Source organism: Staurois parvus, unplaced genomic scaffold (assembly GCF_062004578.1).
Source record: "Staurois parvus isolate SC_StPar_1 unplaced genomic scaffold, SC_StPar_1.0 ptg000020l, whole genome shotgun sequence".
NCBI lineage: Eukaryota > Metazoa > Chordata > Amphibia > Anura > Ranidae > Staurois > Staurois parvus.
The window spans coordinates 13,441,957-13,456,300 of NW_028317816.1; the positions used below are offsets into that span (position 1 = coordinate 13,441,957).

The following is a 14,344-nucleotide window of genomic DNA, read 5'->3' on the forward strand; positions in this document are numbered from 1 at the left end:
TGTATACATATGCGAATGCATGTGAAGGCATGCTAATTTCCACAACTTTGTTTAATGTGCACATATAAGACCAGATTGAAATATATAGGCTTAATTTAAAAAGGAAAGATTAGAGAAATGATTCAATAAAACATATGTCAGGTTCATTATTTGTGCTAAAACTTACATCACCCCTCTGTTAGGAGAAAACTGATTCAAATCAACGTTTTCTCTCTCCTTAGAGGGAGTAAACAGTCTTTTTAAGTTGCCAGCTGTTACTTATCCCAAATGTTGCTTTGAAAAATGAAAGTATCTAAAAATAATTGGAACCCTTTTTCTTTATAGAGTTTCAAGGTTCTCATGAAGTGCAAAAAAATACTACTTATTGTGATAAATAGTAGAGGTTCACTTAAACAATGAAAAGCAGGCTAGACAGTCCTAATATACCTTAGATTTCCCATGATGCTCAGTCAGTAGTTACCAGTAATGATCTGCAAGAATGCACAACTATGTTTTTCTCACAGATAACTGTTTTTGCCTTTAAAAATATGTTTTTTTGTTTGTTTGTTTTTTTTCAATAATGAGCATGCAAATAATTGGGCATCAGTGGTAGATTGCTTTTAGCATACCCCTATTTACCAGTAGGGATGACCTGCTGGTTCCAAATGTTGCTTGTTTGAAGCTTCGGCAAACAGCAAAACTAAATTGGTGTTCCATCAACTCAAACCTCCAGCAGTAATGGAAATAAAATGTTTAGGTCTCATGCACACAGAGCTTAAAAAACACCACTGTTATAAGGGTTGTGCGGTTTTTTTTTTTCAGTCTGTAAAAACACCTCTATGTGAGCCAATGGGGGTTATTTACTAAAACTGCAAAATCTTGTGTAGCTCTGCATAGAAACCATTCAGCTTCCAGGCAGAAAAAAACCCCCACCAAAGGTGCGTTCAGGAAAGGAGCTTAAGAGCAGAAAAAATGTGGAACATGCCTAAATGCATCTAAACATGCATAAACACTAGATGCATCTAGAGTTTGAGCAATAATGCATTCCAATGGGCAGTATAAAATATTATTCTGGCCAATAGAATGCATTACTGCTCAAATGTTAGACACGCCTAAAAGCTCCTAAACACATGTGCAATAAGCAGATTTTACTGCATTTTTAAGCAGCTTTTTCCTACCAAGAGTTCTGGCATTCAGAAACGCTTAAACAGATGCCCTGTGTGCATGAGGCCTTAGCAGCGGTATTACTACAACTGCTAAATGTGGCAGCTTCTGCTTAGGCTGGCTGTTAGGAAGTTGGCAACCACCAGCTTTCTAACAACCATGACTCATCCCCACCTATTCAACTGTCACCTGAGGAATCCATATTCACTCTTTCCTGGCCAGCTAGGATGCATGCTTGGATAAGAGTCTAGTATGGTTTTTGGGAAGGGAGCTCAAACTTTTTTTTCTTTGTCTTTTGCATGGGTTCTCCCTTACAATTCATACCAAACCCAAAGGGCTTAGTATAGATTTTGGAGGGGACCCTATTCCTTTTTTTTGTTATTTGAGGGATCCCCCATAACATCGATACCAGACCCTCATCAAGGATAAGGAGGGTCTGGTATATATTTATAGAGGAAATCCCATGTGTTTGTCTGTAGGGTCCCCAATAACAGCTATACCAGACCTTCATCTAGCATAAGGGGGGTCTGGTATATATTTTTAGGAGAAATCCCATGTATTTGTAGGGTCCCCAATAACAGCTATACCAGACCTTCATCTAGCATTAGGGGGTCTGGTATATATTTTTAGGGGAAATCCCATGTGTTTGATTGTAGGATCCCCATTAACAGCTATACCAGACCTTCAGCTAGCATAAGGGGGGTCTGGTAAATATTTTTAGGAGAAATCCCATGTGTTTGTAGGGTCCCCAATAACAGCTATACCAGACCTTCATCTAGCATTAGGGGGGTCTGGTATATATTTTTAGGGGAAATCCCATGTGTTTGATTGTAGGGTCCCCATTAACAGCTATACCAGACCTTCATCTAGCATAAGGGGGGTCTGGTATATATTTTTATGGGAAATCACATGTGTTTGTTTGTAGGGTGCCCATTAACAGCTATACCAGACCTTCATCTAGTATAAAGGTCTGGTATAGTTGAGAGGAATCATTTTTGTTAACAAACAAAAGTAAGCAGCAGGGAGCTGTCATTTGTCAGCAATTTCAATTGATTTTCATTTTCTTTGCAAATGTGTGCTTTGATGTTGTATACATTGTACAGATGTGCCCATTTACAGGCAGTTCGGAGCATGCTCCAGGCATGTTATTTAAAGGAATTCTGCATTTTTAAAGGTTTACTTAAAGCATAATTAAAACTGTCGATCCTCACCAAACTGAATTTTTTTAAATGTTTTTTGCTTTGCTACATGTTGGCTAGTAGCAAAGAAAAGTGAAGTAACCCTACAAAGTATTTAGAAATCATATATATTTTTTCTCCTTCAGCTGGAAACTTCATGCTTGCTATGGTTTCTCTACATTGCCCAATCTTAAAAGTCTTAGTTTCTCAAACTTAGGAGTAAAGGCAGCATCCTAAGAAAAATACAGAAAGTAAAGCTCAGTTTTAACTTCCCTTTTAGTTTCAGTCTGATATGGAGAATGCATGTTTAAAATAACAATATATAGGTTTACTAGTTTAGGAGGGAGGAGCAATAAATAACAGTGTTGTATTAAAAAATAATGTACCTTGAAAGTAAAAGATATAAGGAATACATTGGATACTGGACTCCAGATAATAGCTGCTGCATTGGAAATTATAAATGATGAAATGATATTCCTGCACAGGATCCTGTATTCTAAAAATACAAAATGTATTCTTCCATCGGCAAACAGTAAAGACAAGGAAATATCTACTAAACTCCAGGTTTAGCCTTTCTTCCTCTCTCTCAAAGGTGTCCAAGGGAACAAAGACAGGGGGTAAATGAAGATTTGCTAGCTTGCAGAAAGTACAGGGTTTGGGGTGTTGTGGTTCAGTGTCTGGATGCTGAAAGGCAGAGATTTTCAGAGTCAGGGATGCAGGAGGATGCAATGTCAGGGTCCAGAGGACCAAGGGTACTGGGTTCTTTACAGGTTAGAGTACAAACACTTGTAGGCAGGTACAGTCTGCTTTCTCCACTGTAGGTAGCACTCAACTGGAGCAGTACTGCAGTCGGAGGGGAAGTCAAGAGAAACCTATTTCTCTATGGTTTACTCAGCTCCCGAGACACCATTCAGGTTGGCTAAGCTGCACTCAGGTGACTCTGGTGGCCATCTTGGGTCAGCAGAGCCTTTTTAAGTGCCTGCCCCAGGATTTGGCACGCATTTGCAAGTAGTTAGGGTAGAAACAGAGCACCCAACTGTCAGGAAAAGTGATTAGCGGCAGGGAGAGGTTGCGGATGAGTATAAATAACTTATTTTTAGCTTTCTTCAGTAAATCATGTGATATGTAGGAACCACAAGTAAGTTATTAGCAATTGGAGACTTCCTGTGCTCTGAGCTTACTGTCAGTATCTGTGAGGATCACCCCAATGCAAGTGAGGGTTTTTTAGGTTTCAGGAGTTCAGCTTTAACTTGGTATCAACATCTTGTAATCCACTGTCCAGCAACTTTCAGACTCGGAGACAGATTGGCAGCACTACTGGCCAATAGGGTGGGCTGCATTGTGCCTGTGATGAGAAGGAACATGTAGACAAGATAACACTGAGATAAAGAGCAGAGGAACAGCACATCTGCTGCTTCCCCTGCATTGTCCAGTCAGCAGGCAGGGGGAAAGGACATGATTTGGCTGCAATGCCTAAACTTAAACTAGTGTCTCTTGTATATAAAGGTCTAGGAGTTTGGGTCTGATGGCAGAACATTTTATGAGTTCAGGATTGTTTCATTGATTGGCAAACATAACAAAATGGTTCACATCATACAATTGTGATATCCTTTGTTTAAAAATGGTATATACGTATTAGAACAGTAACCCAACTTTCACATTATCCTTTTAAATTAACATAATGATATACCTCAGAGAAACTGGTTGGAGACCAGGAACACTCCTGAATATTTAAAAAAAAATCACTTTTAATAAGCAGGAGCCATCTGGTTGCCTAATTATATCACATTAGTGTGTATTAAACCCATGTAGAGATGCTTTATCAGCAGTCGTTAGCTATTTTCAAGCACAGGTCTTTAATTTGTCGCATAGAAGGAAAGATTAAACTCTGTCTGTCAGGAATATTTAGACATCTGCAGCATGGCAGAAAATTATTCATTCAAGATGGTGCAGTCGTATTGTGAGAATCCCTCTGTGACTAGTGTAGCATGGGGCAAAGGCACACATTACTTCTTGCAGACTGAATCCTGCCATCACTATACATTAAACATTGTATGAAATAAAACATTTAGCACAGGAATGTTTAAACTTTTATGATTACAGACCTCCAATGAATTGTCCAATATGTCCCCATACCCACTTCTCTAGACTTTCTAAATCACCATCATCACTGAAGGAACATCACTTGGATTGTATCATATTGCTGTATCTCCCTCAAGTGCTAGATAGATTTTTGTTAACTAGAGGCTTGTTAGAAGCCTGGGATGAGTCAGCCTGGGAGTGAGGTAGTGGGTAAAATGTAAAAAGTGCATATAAAATGGCTTACATGTTTTGGCAATAAACCTTTGTCACATCCATTGGCTATGACTAAGTCTTATTGCCGAAACGCGTAAGCCATTTTATATGCACATTTTACTCGCTCAATAAAGTTTATTATTTGGGAAGACGAGTACTGACTATACCAATCCTCATCATTCAGTTGCATTTGTGCTGGGAAGACACACAAAGCCAGAGCACCGACATTCCACCTCCATGGGGATTATCTCTGGGCGTAGCACTTACTTGTGCAAGACCCAGCTAGTCCTCATGTGGGAATACTTAAGTGGCAGATCTTTGAATCCCTTGCCCAAGGATACCCTCAGTGCAGCCAGTTGAAGGAGGAAGGATTCATCTGGGATCTGAAGAGGTAAATCCAGAGGACTTCAGTGTTCCTTAAAGCGACAGTGCTTTTTTTCTGATCTACATTTTTTGTACAGTGTACAGTTTGCTAAGACGTTTGTCCTCAAGTTTGCAGTTCCTTGGGCATCCCATATACCCCTAGACCCCATCCAAGTTGTTAACACCTTAATAAAAACAATAAACTAGCATAAGGACTGTTTTACTGACTGCGTGTGAACATGTGTAAAATGCACGTTGCCTGGCCGTGAAGAGCTTAGGGGGGAGCCAATGAAATCTAGTGGCCCTCAAGGGGGTAGCGCTACATTTATTTATGTTACAAATACAAAAGCTAGCTAGTTGTCCTCAATAAAAGGGTAAGCTGTGATCTGCCCATACCAAAACTGTTTGATATCCAACCCAGGCTTTTTGAAATGTGTTTTCTTTCTCAGCTCGTATTAGAAATAAAATCATCCTTTCCTGAATAATTCTCTCTCATGGTAGATATATCAAACAAGACAATGTTTATAATTTAAACAGATTTCATGCCAATAAAAATTATGATGATAGTAAATCCAATGATTAGATTATTGGTTAGATTCTAACCTAACAACAATACTTAACAACTAATTATTTAGAGATCCAGTCCCACACCAGCTAGATTTGATTTCCATGCTATTAAGTCATATGGATACCCCTTGTTAAAGAACTCTTTATTTAATAGAATCTCCATGCAAAACAGGTTAAAGAAAATTCTTAGTCTAAATATTCAGAAGTATTTAGACTACAGTGTTGATGGATTACTACATCCAAAAGCAATATTTCAAGTGAATTTGTGCATTGCCCATGCAGTGCAGAACAACAAATTCCAATAATTACCAATGTAATTAAAAAAAAAAAAAAACAGATGCTCTGTGCAGTGGAACCTCTTCTTCTTGGGTGTCCCGTTGACACTCCTGGCTCCTCCTGTTCAGCGGGTGCCCCATAAGAAGCTGCTTCCTATAGGGGCAGTTGTGCTGGCTCGCTTCTGAACCCCGCTGCCTGCATCTATACACACCTCAGGCTGACTCAGGAAAGCCTGTGAGACCAGGAAGTGAGTGGAGGAAAGAGCTGCAGATGGGCACAGCACTGGATTGAATGAAGGCTTAGGTAAGTAAAAGGGAGGGTGAGCGGGGTACTGATGCCTAAACAATTTTTATCCTTATTCAGGAAATGCATTAAAGTAAAAAAAGGTTTAGGCTTTACAACTAATTTAAAACCAGCTATCTAATTAATTTTAATATTATCTTCCTTCCCAAGCTACAAGTTAGTTTTGATTTGCCTTTGTCAAGATAAAAGGTTCTTTTAGAGAGTCAGAGGGCATTGTCCCTGTAATATAGAAGAGGCAATGGCTACTGTCTCAGCCAATGAAGAGAGGGAGTCCTGGGACAGCCGAGGCTCTTGTACACATCACTAGATCAAGAGGGGGGATCCAGTGAGTACTGGGGGGGGCTGGGGGGGGGAGTAACACACAGAAGGTTTTTTACCTTCATGCATTGAATGCACAGAGGTAACAAAAACCTTCAGCCTTTTACAACCATTTGAAGTCAACCTGATGGTCTTCTCTGGATGGCCAAAGCACAGGTCAAACTGTGTGAGTTCTTGTTTCTTATAAATCTTTGATACTCCAAAAAGTAGATCTTCCTGCCATATTTTCCAGCTCTGTTCCTGCCCACCAGTGAGTCTGAGGTGTTCCTGCCTATCTTTGCATGTACCAGCCAGGGGCGGACTGACAACTCATGGGGCCCCCGGGCAATAGGGGATCATGGGGCCCCTGTGTCTATGAAAAAGGTACCAGGGGCATCTCATGGGGCCCCCTACTGACCCAGGGCCCTCAGGCAGTGCTGAGTTTCCAAATGGCCAGTCTGCCCCTGGTACCAGCTACTCCTGTTTGTAATAGCAATAAAACAACCCAATACGGAGAGTGGGAACCACTTATAATGGCCATAGCAGGTGTGCAGTCACAGGGGGTCAAATGAAATGATCTCAGCTATGTAATCCTGCAAATATAAAAAATATCAGGTGGTTTAACTGTTCACCCTCTGTCAAAAATTAAAATATTAGTTTTGGGTTGGTAGATCATTTAAAATTTATAACCACATATCAGGCCTTTCAGGCTATAGAAATGCTAATAACATGCAAATTATTTCTGCTTCTGACCCTGTGAAATATTTAATGTTTTTGCTGCCCTCCTGTCCATGCGTCTGGAAACTGACAGCAGCCCAGCAATGCCTAACAGTTAAGTCTGGATATTATGAATTGTGGCATCATCCGTGCCTCTGTTACACATAACACATCTGCTAGTATCTTTTGGACTGTCAAACAACTGAAAAATACATCTCAGACAGCACAGTGCATATAAATGGATTCACTTTAAGGAAAACTGAGAGAAATATGTAGGTTGTTGACCTCTCCTTGAGGTAACATTAGCTGCTGTTATGTCATGCTGATTAAGCGGCTTCAATACTTTTTATGTCACTGACCTAGAACTAGTATGCAGATCAAATGTTCTGACTTAACTTTGACTTCATTTACTCCATGTTTTTTCTAAGCCTGGGGCTCAGCAGGTATTTTCAGAAAGTGGTGAGAAATGGCAGCCAACATACATTTTCTGAACTTGCATCCTTTCTGCAATGCTTAGCATGGTCACTTTCGCGAGGTGAGAGTCTTAAGCCACCTATAGGCTTAAGTCAAAGTGGATATGCAAGCACAATATTACCACCAAAAGGCAAAAGACAACACACAGCTGAACAAAGCTGTAAATTCAGTATGGGTGCAAGGGTGTTGCTGGGTTATCTGTAGGGAAACAATAGTTATCAGACAACGTTTTCTAATATAATGCATTGACTTTGTCAACCACAGAACAGACAACATGGACTATATTAAGGTACAACAGACATACGATGATTACTCCGTCTGACCTTTTGCAACCAGATTGAGAGATAATCCTCTCATGTCTATAGGTACCCTTAAACCATCACCTCTATACACTATAATCTTTCCTTTGAAATACCCATCATCATCCTTGGTAACTTTAACATCCTTGTTAATGTTAACTCCCCAGCTACTTCTCAACTCCTCAATCAACCATGTCTTTTGGCCTAACACAATGGACACACACTTTAACTCACTGGCAACATCCTTGACCTTATAATCTCCTATCTGTGCACTCCCTGCAACCTCTGAAACACCACTTTTCTTCTTTCTTTCTGCCTGCAATCCTATCAATTTCTCACTTTCCCTATCCTTTTCCTTCTATGCCTCCAACTAGAAATTGCCCATAGAAATTATCATCACTTTACCCTTCTCTACTTCTCTCAGCAACAGACTACCTTTACTATAGTATCTTACCCCTGTCCTACCCTGACTTTGCTACCTCCCTCTACAATAGCTCACTTTCATCTTCTCTGGAAACACTGGCCCCCTCACCACACACAAAATTAGGACCCAAATGCTACAACCTTCATAAACAGACAACATCTGAAATCTAAAAAACATAGCCACGTTCTTGAGGGACTGTGACATAAAAGTAAATCCCTGTAAGACTTCGCTCATTATAAACCTGCCCTCCAAAAATACATTTCCTGCCTCCACACTGCCAAACAGACCTTTTTCATCATTCTTACCAACACCCTCTCATCCAGTCCTCACCAAGCCTTTTCTACTTTTAACTCTCTACTTCCCCCCCCCCCCCCATGCCTCTGCCCCCTAACTCCCTCACTGCCCAGAAATTTGCCAATCACTTGAAAAACAAGATTGCCACCACCTAACATACGATGTCTAGCAACGCATTCAACACTTTGAACCTGTTACCACCGAGTAGGTTGCTATACTTCTGTCTGATACCCACCTCACCACCTCCCTGGATCCCATTCCCTCACAGCCACTCTGCTCATTGTCTTGCATTCTATGCTCTCTAACTCACATCTTCATTCTTCTCTCTACTGATATCTTTCCCAGCCTTTTAAAACATGCACTGGCCACCCACATACTGAGAAAACTCTCAATGAACTCCTCTTGTCTGAACAATTAACACCAGTCTCCTTGCTCCCATTTACCTCCAAACTTCTAGCATGCCTAGTCTACAAATGCCTGAGCCAACACCTCACTATTAACAATCTTTTCCACCCTACCAATCTGGCTTTCGGTCACAACAATCCACAAAACCTACCTTACTAAAACTCACCAACTACTTACTGACTGCCAAAACCAAAGACCACTACTTCATACTCATACATTTAGATCTTTCTGCTGTCTTTGTAGAGGAGGAATGGGTGGTCAACTGTGTCAAACTCCCCTTCCTATCAACTACAATTATATCTTTTCCTCTTCCTCTTTTGGTAGGAATTCCACAAGACATTGTTCCTTCTATTCTCTCTCTAAAATGGCTGGGTGGGTGATATTTCTTTCTGCCAGCATCCCTCTCTGAACTGAAAATTATCATACAAATTCCCAATGGGATTTTTAAGGCAGATCTGGCAATTGTGTATATTTCAATAAAAGGCTTGTGCCCCAAATTTTATTACAAAAGATCCATGAAGTGCACAGTTAAATTACATATAAAGAGATTACTATAGGAGTAAAAACATCAGCATAAATTCCAATGCATTTCAGAGAGACTCCTTTTTCAGGGGATAAACACAGGGGTATACTAGATCAACAACAACATATAAATAGTAGTTGAGTACAAATGGTTGCAAGAGTTAGACTGCCAACACCCTACCTATCCACCTCGGACCTGGGCGGGAACATATCCTAGGGGTCAATGCACATCCACTGGGGCCACCATGTGTAAGAAAGAGCAGACACCTGCTCCCATCTTGATGTCAGCCATCATGAAGAATTAATCCTGATGTCAGCCATCATGAAGGAGTCTCTCCAAAACGTGTTGGGTTTTGTCCTGATGTTTGTACTAAAATACAAGCCACGAAAGGCATAATTCTATATTATGGACATATGCGGTTTTAAAATACTTTTCATGTAATAACACTGGTATAGTATTCTCTTTATATGTAATTTAACTGTGTACTCTGTGGATCTTTTGTAATAAAATTTAGCATACCAGCCTTTCATTGAAATATACACAACTGTCTTACCTGCCTTAAAAGTCCCATGGGGAATTTGTATGATAACTTTCTATCTTCTCTCTATACCTCCTTGCTGGGTCATTTGATGATCTCCCCTTCTTTGCTTTGCTGACAACACCCAATATCTCCTAAAAACTCTATCACCTCAAATCTCAGCTCACCCTTAAAATAGCTTAAAATATTTCCTACCCCCTGCATTCCTACCCCCAACTTCTCCATCAAGGTCAAAGGCAAAGCCATCAAGCTCTTCCTTCAGACCAAAGTGTTAGCTGTAATTCTGGACTCTCACCTCTCCTTTCAGCCCCGCATTCCAGTCACTGTCCAACTCTTGCCACCTTCATCTCTGCAACATTTAAAAAATGTTCTTCTTCATTCTATCTACATGTCGCTGCAAGACTCATCCACCTATGCAGCCACTCAGTGTCCACCAACCCACTTTCCCAGTTTCCCACCACAAAATTCAAAATACTAACTACAATATACAAAGCCATCCACAACTCTGCCATAAGCTAAATTACCAGCCTCAACTGAAAATATCACCTGAACTACCCTCTTCACTTCTCCCAAGATTTCCTTCTCCTGCCCTCTAACCCCCTTGTCACTTCCACCAATGCTCATCGCCAGGACTTCTTCAAAACCTCTTCTTTCCTTTGGAATTACCTACCCCAATCCATCCATCTATCCTTTGGAATTTCTTACCTCAACCCATCCATCTATCCATTTTGATTACCTACCCCAATCCATCCATCTAACCTTTGGAATTACCTACCCCAATCCATCCATCTATCCTTTGGAATGTCTTACCTCAACCCATCCATCTATCCTATGGAATTTCCTACCCCAATCCATCCAACTATCCTTTGAAATTACCTACCCCAATCCATCCATCTATACTTTGGAATTACCTACTCCAATCTATCCATCTATCCTTTGGAATTACCTAGTCCAATCCATCCATATATCCTTTGGAATTATCAACCCCAATCCATCCATCTATCTCCTACTTTTTCCACCTTCAGGCAATCCTTGAAAACGCACCTTTTTAGGCAAAGCCTATCCTACCTTTTTCTAACAACTGAAATTGTACGTTCTCCATCAACTCATCCCCCAACTCATTCCTCTCCATTTAGATTGTAAACTCTCAGAAGCAGGATCTTCCTAACCTTCTTGTGTTGAGTTGTTTTGTTTTGTACTGTCTCCCTTTATTTTGTAAAGTGCTCCAGAAACTGTTGGTTACCTAAATCCTGTAATGATAATAATTGACAGAAAGAGATTATCTGTAATAATGGCTACCAAACAGTAGTTTAAATATGACACTGCATACCCAAACAATATTTACAAAAACATTATTGGGCTGCAACAGGCATCCAACCTGCTGCAAACCTATGACTAGCAGCAAGGAAACCCTCTTTTCACTGCCTGGCCTGCACATGGAGGGAGCAGTATTGAAATCCTCCAGGGCTGCTGATGTTGACACAAGGGGTTTGCAGAATACTTGATGATCCCCTATCCATTGCAATACAGGGTGTGTGATAGAATGCAATACCTAGACGATACATAGTCCACATCAGATGCCAAATCTTTTAGACGCACGAAAAAATAAGTTTCTCTTTTACCACTAGATGGTAGTAATGCCACAGAAACTAGTAATGAGATGCACTTCTAATTTCAAATATGAATAAAAGTATTTTTATTATAAAAACTATTTCTATGTGTGGGAACAATTGGCAACTCTATATGAGCAATATACAAATTAAAGTATCACTGGCATATATGTGCATGTGGTGCTTTTAAAATTACATCATTATTAAAAATGTATTTTGAAAATGATGGGAATATTGATTTCCTCATTACAGAACTATATGAACACAGGTCTGCTTCAGGTCATTATCAAAGTGCAGACCAGTTAATACACCTGCATTGAGAAAACACACAGGCTGCTGCAGGTGAACTCTCCTTTCCTTAGCTGTCTGGCTGTTGTGTTAATCCGAATGCTTTATGAGTCACTAACAGGGAAATGTGCTACTCTAAGTGACAGTTCTATGTTTCTCCCAGGAAGCCCCAAAACCCAAAAAGTAGGTAAATACAGACTTTTGCTCTGAAGTCAGAGGTCAGGTGGGCTGATATTTCACTTTGGGGTTTAGTCCCTGACCTATAGTAGGGTTGTGAACAGATGGGTGCTAGTCAGTTTATGACAGTTTAATAGAGTTTAATAGGGCATTACACTCAGAGAGAGAGGGTTAGGGCACAATAAACCAAGAGAAGAAATGGAAGGCCTACTTATCATTATACAGAAAGAGGACCTTTAAGTCAGACTAGCAAATCTGTATTCTTTGGATCACTAACTGTAAGCAGTTTCAGTACTCGCACTGCATGGATGAGCCATGATAGACCCTGGAATGTCCCCATAAGTCAAAGTTTCACCTTTGGTGCTCCAATCCTGTTACACTTCGCTTGACTACACCCACCAGCTGGATAGCAGTAAGCTCCAGGCCCCAAGGCTTGGGACTGTCTGAAATTCAGTACACCCTCCCTGGGCAACAGACCAGAGAGAATAACTTCAGCATTAGCAGCAATTCACCAAGCACAGTCTTGGAGGCAAGTGAGCTTCAGGAAGGCTCCCTTCAATATTTATACCCTTCCCCAGCACACACCACTGGCAATATACTCCCTAATGGTTGGCCAGGGATATATAACTATTTATAATCTAGACCAGGGGTGGACAATGTGCGGCTCTCCAGCTGTTGCAGAACCACAAGTTCCATCATGCCTCTGTCAGTTTTGCAATGTCTGTTCTTTGCAATGCCTCATGGGAAATGTACTTCCACAACAGCTGGAGAGCCACACATTGCCCACCCCTGACCTAGGCTAATGCAGTCCCCCACACTATTGTCAGTGTTAGGGACATTTTCCGGAAGTAGGCAGAGGCACAGAATAATAAGAGTTTAGGAAAACCTGCAGAAAGCTGAGGTGTCTATCCTAATCAGGCTGATTACAGTCTTGCAAAACACGAAATTCAAATAGTCACCCCTGCTTAGGACTGGGTGGCTACATATATAATCTTAGTTTTACAAATAAACATGTATTACTGTTGGCGCTATATAAATCATGTATAATAATAATTATTATTATTATTATTATTACTACAGGGCACACCCATGGCACATGACTCTAGGAGTAGTATGGGTATTCTAAGGAGAGCGCACAACAGGATCTATTTCCTTTCAGACCTTCTGTTTGATGGAAATTTTGTAGGAGTATCCTAAAAAGCAGCCAGGAGGGGGTGGAGATTGCCACTCCTCTAATCTATTTACCTGTATGAGCTTAAAGTCCAATTAAACTTTCAGTTTAAGTTAACCATATACAGCCTACAGCTTGAGTAGACAAGCCTGCCCCCCCCCCCCTCGTCCCCAACTAGCAATTGCAGATTGTGACCCTTGCCTTGTGTCAGACCACAATTTACAAGCGGAGAGCAAGACCCACATTGAAGAAAAATATATTTTAGAAATATTCTTCCCAAATATTTGACATATATTTGAAATACTGCAATTTTGGCCGTATTCAATATATTAAAAAAAAATATATATATATATATATATATATATATATATATATATATATATATATATATATTGAATACGGCCAAAATTGTAGTATTTCAAATATGTCAATATATTTGGGAAGAATATTTTTACAATATATTTAAAATATATTTTTCTTCCATGTGGGGAGTTCCACTCTGCAGCTGCTGGGAGGACACAACTTTTTCTATACACATTGTGGATGCATTTTCTAAAAATTCCATATACCTTATTCTACCTGTTGTGAGAGGTTTGTGTATTCCCAAGGAGCTTGATTCAGCAAGATTCTCACATCTGCAGGACTACAAATTCTCCATACATGTTTTTTTGCTGCACAGCATTCCTCTTTTACATTGGTGTCTAAATTAATTGTTTTGTCTTAAATAAATCTGAATCTTTACAGTAATTCCTGTGTTAAAACCAATAATCAGAGCTCTTCATCCTGTGAAGCTGCATGTACAATCATTATCTGTGAATGAGGGCAAAATAAAATGTTATTAGGCTATTTTCTTTCCAGGTTGAATGTTCTTGATTCATACAGAATAGTGTGAATAAGGAAAGTACTGCATTATGGCCACTAGATGGAGCAGATGATCAAGGGAGAAAAAATCCTTATTTACCATGATTGTAGACTCCATCTAGTGGCCATAATACCACATTC

General features: G+C 40.1%; 1 protein-coding gene across 1 annotated transcript in view; it reads left to right on the forward strand.

Moving 5' to 3' along the window:
* The window catches only part of CNTNAP2 (contactin associated protein 2), a 2,186,758-nt gene that overhangs the window by 2,070,702 nt on the left and 101,712 nt on the right, over positions 1-14,344 (forward strand). The window lies entirely within an intron of this gene.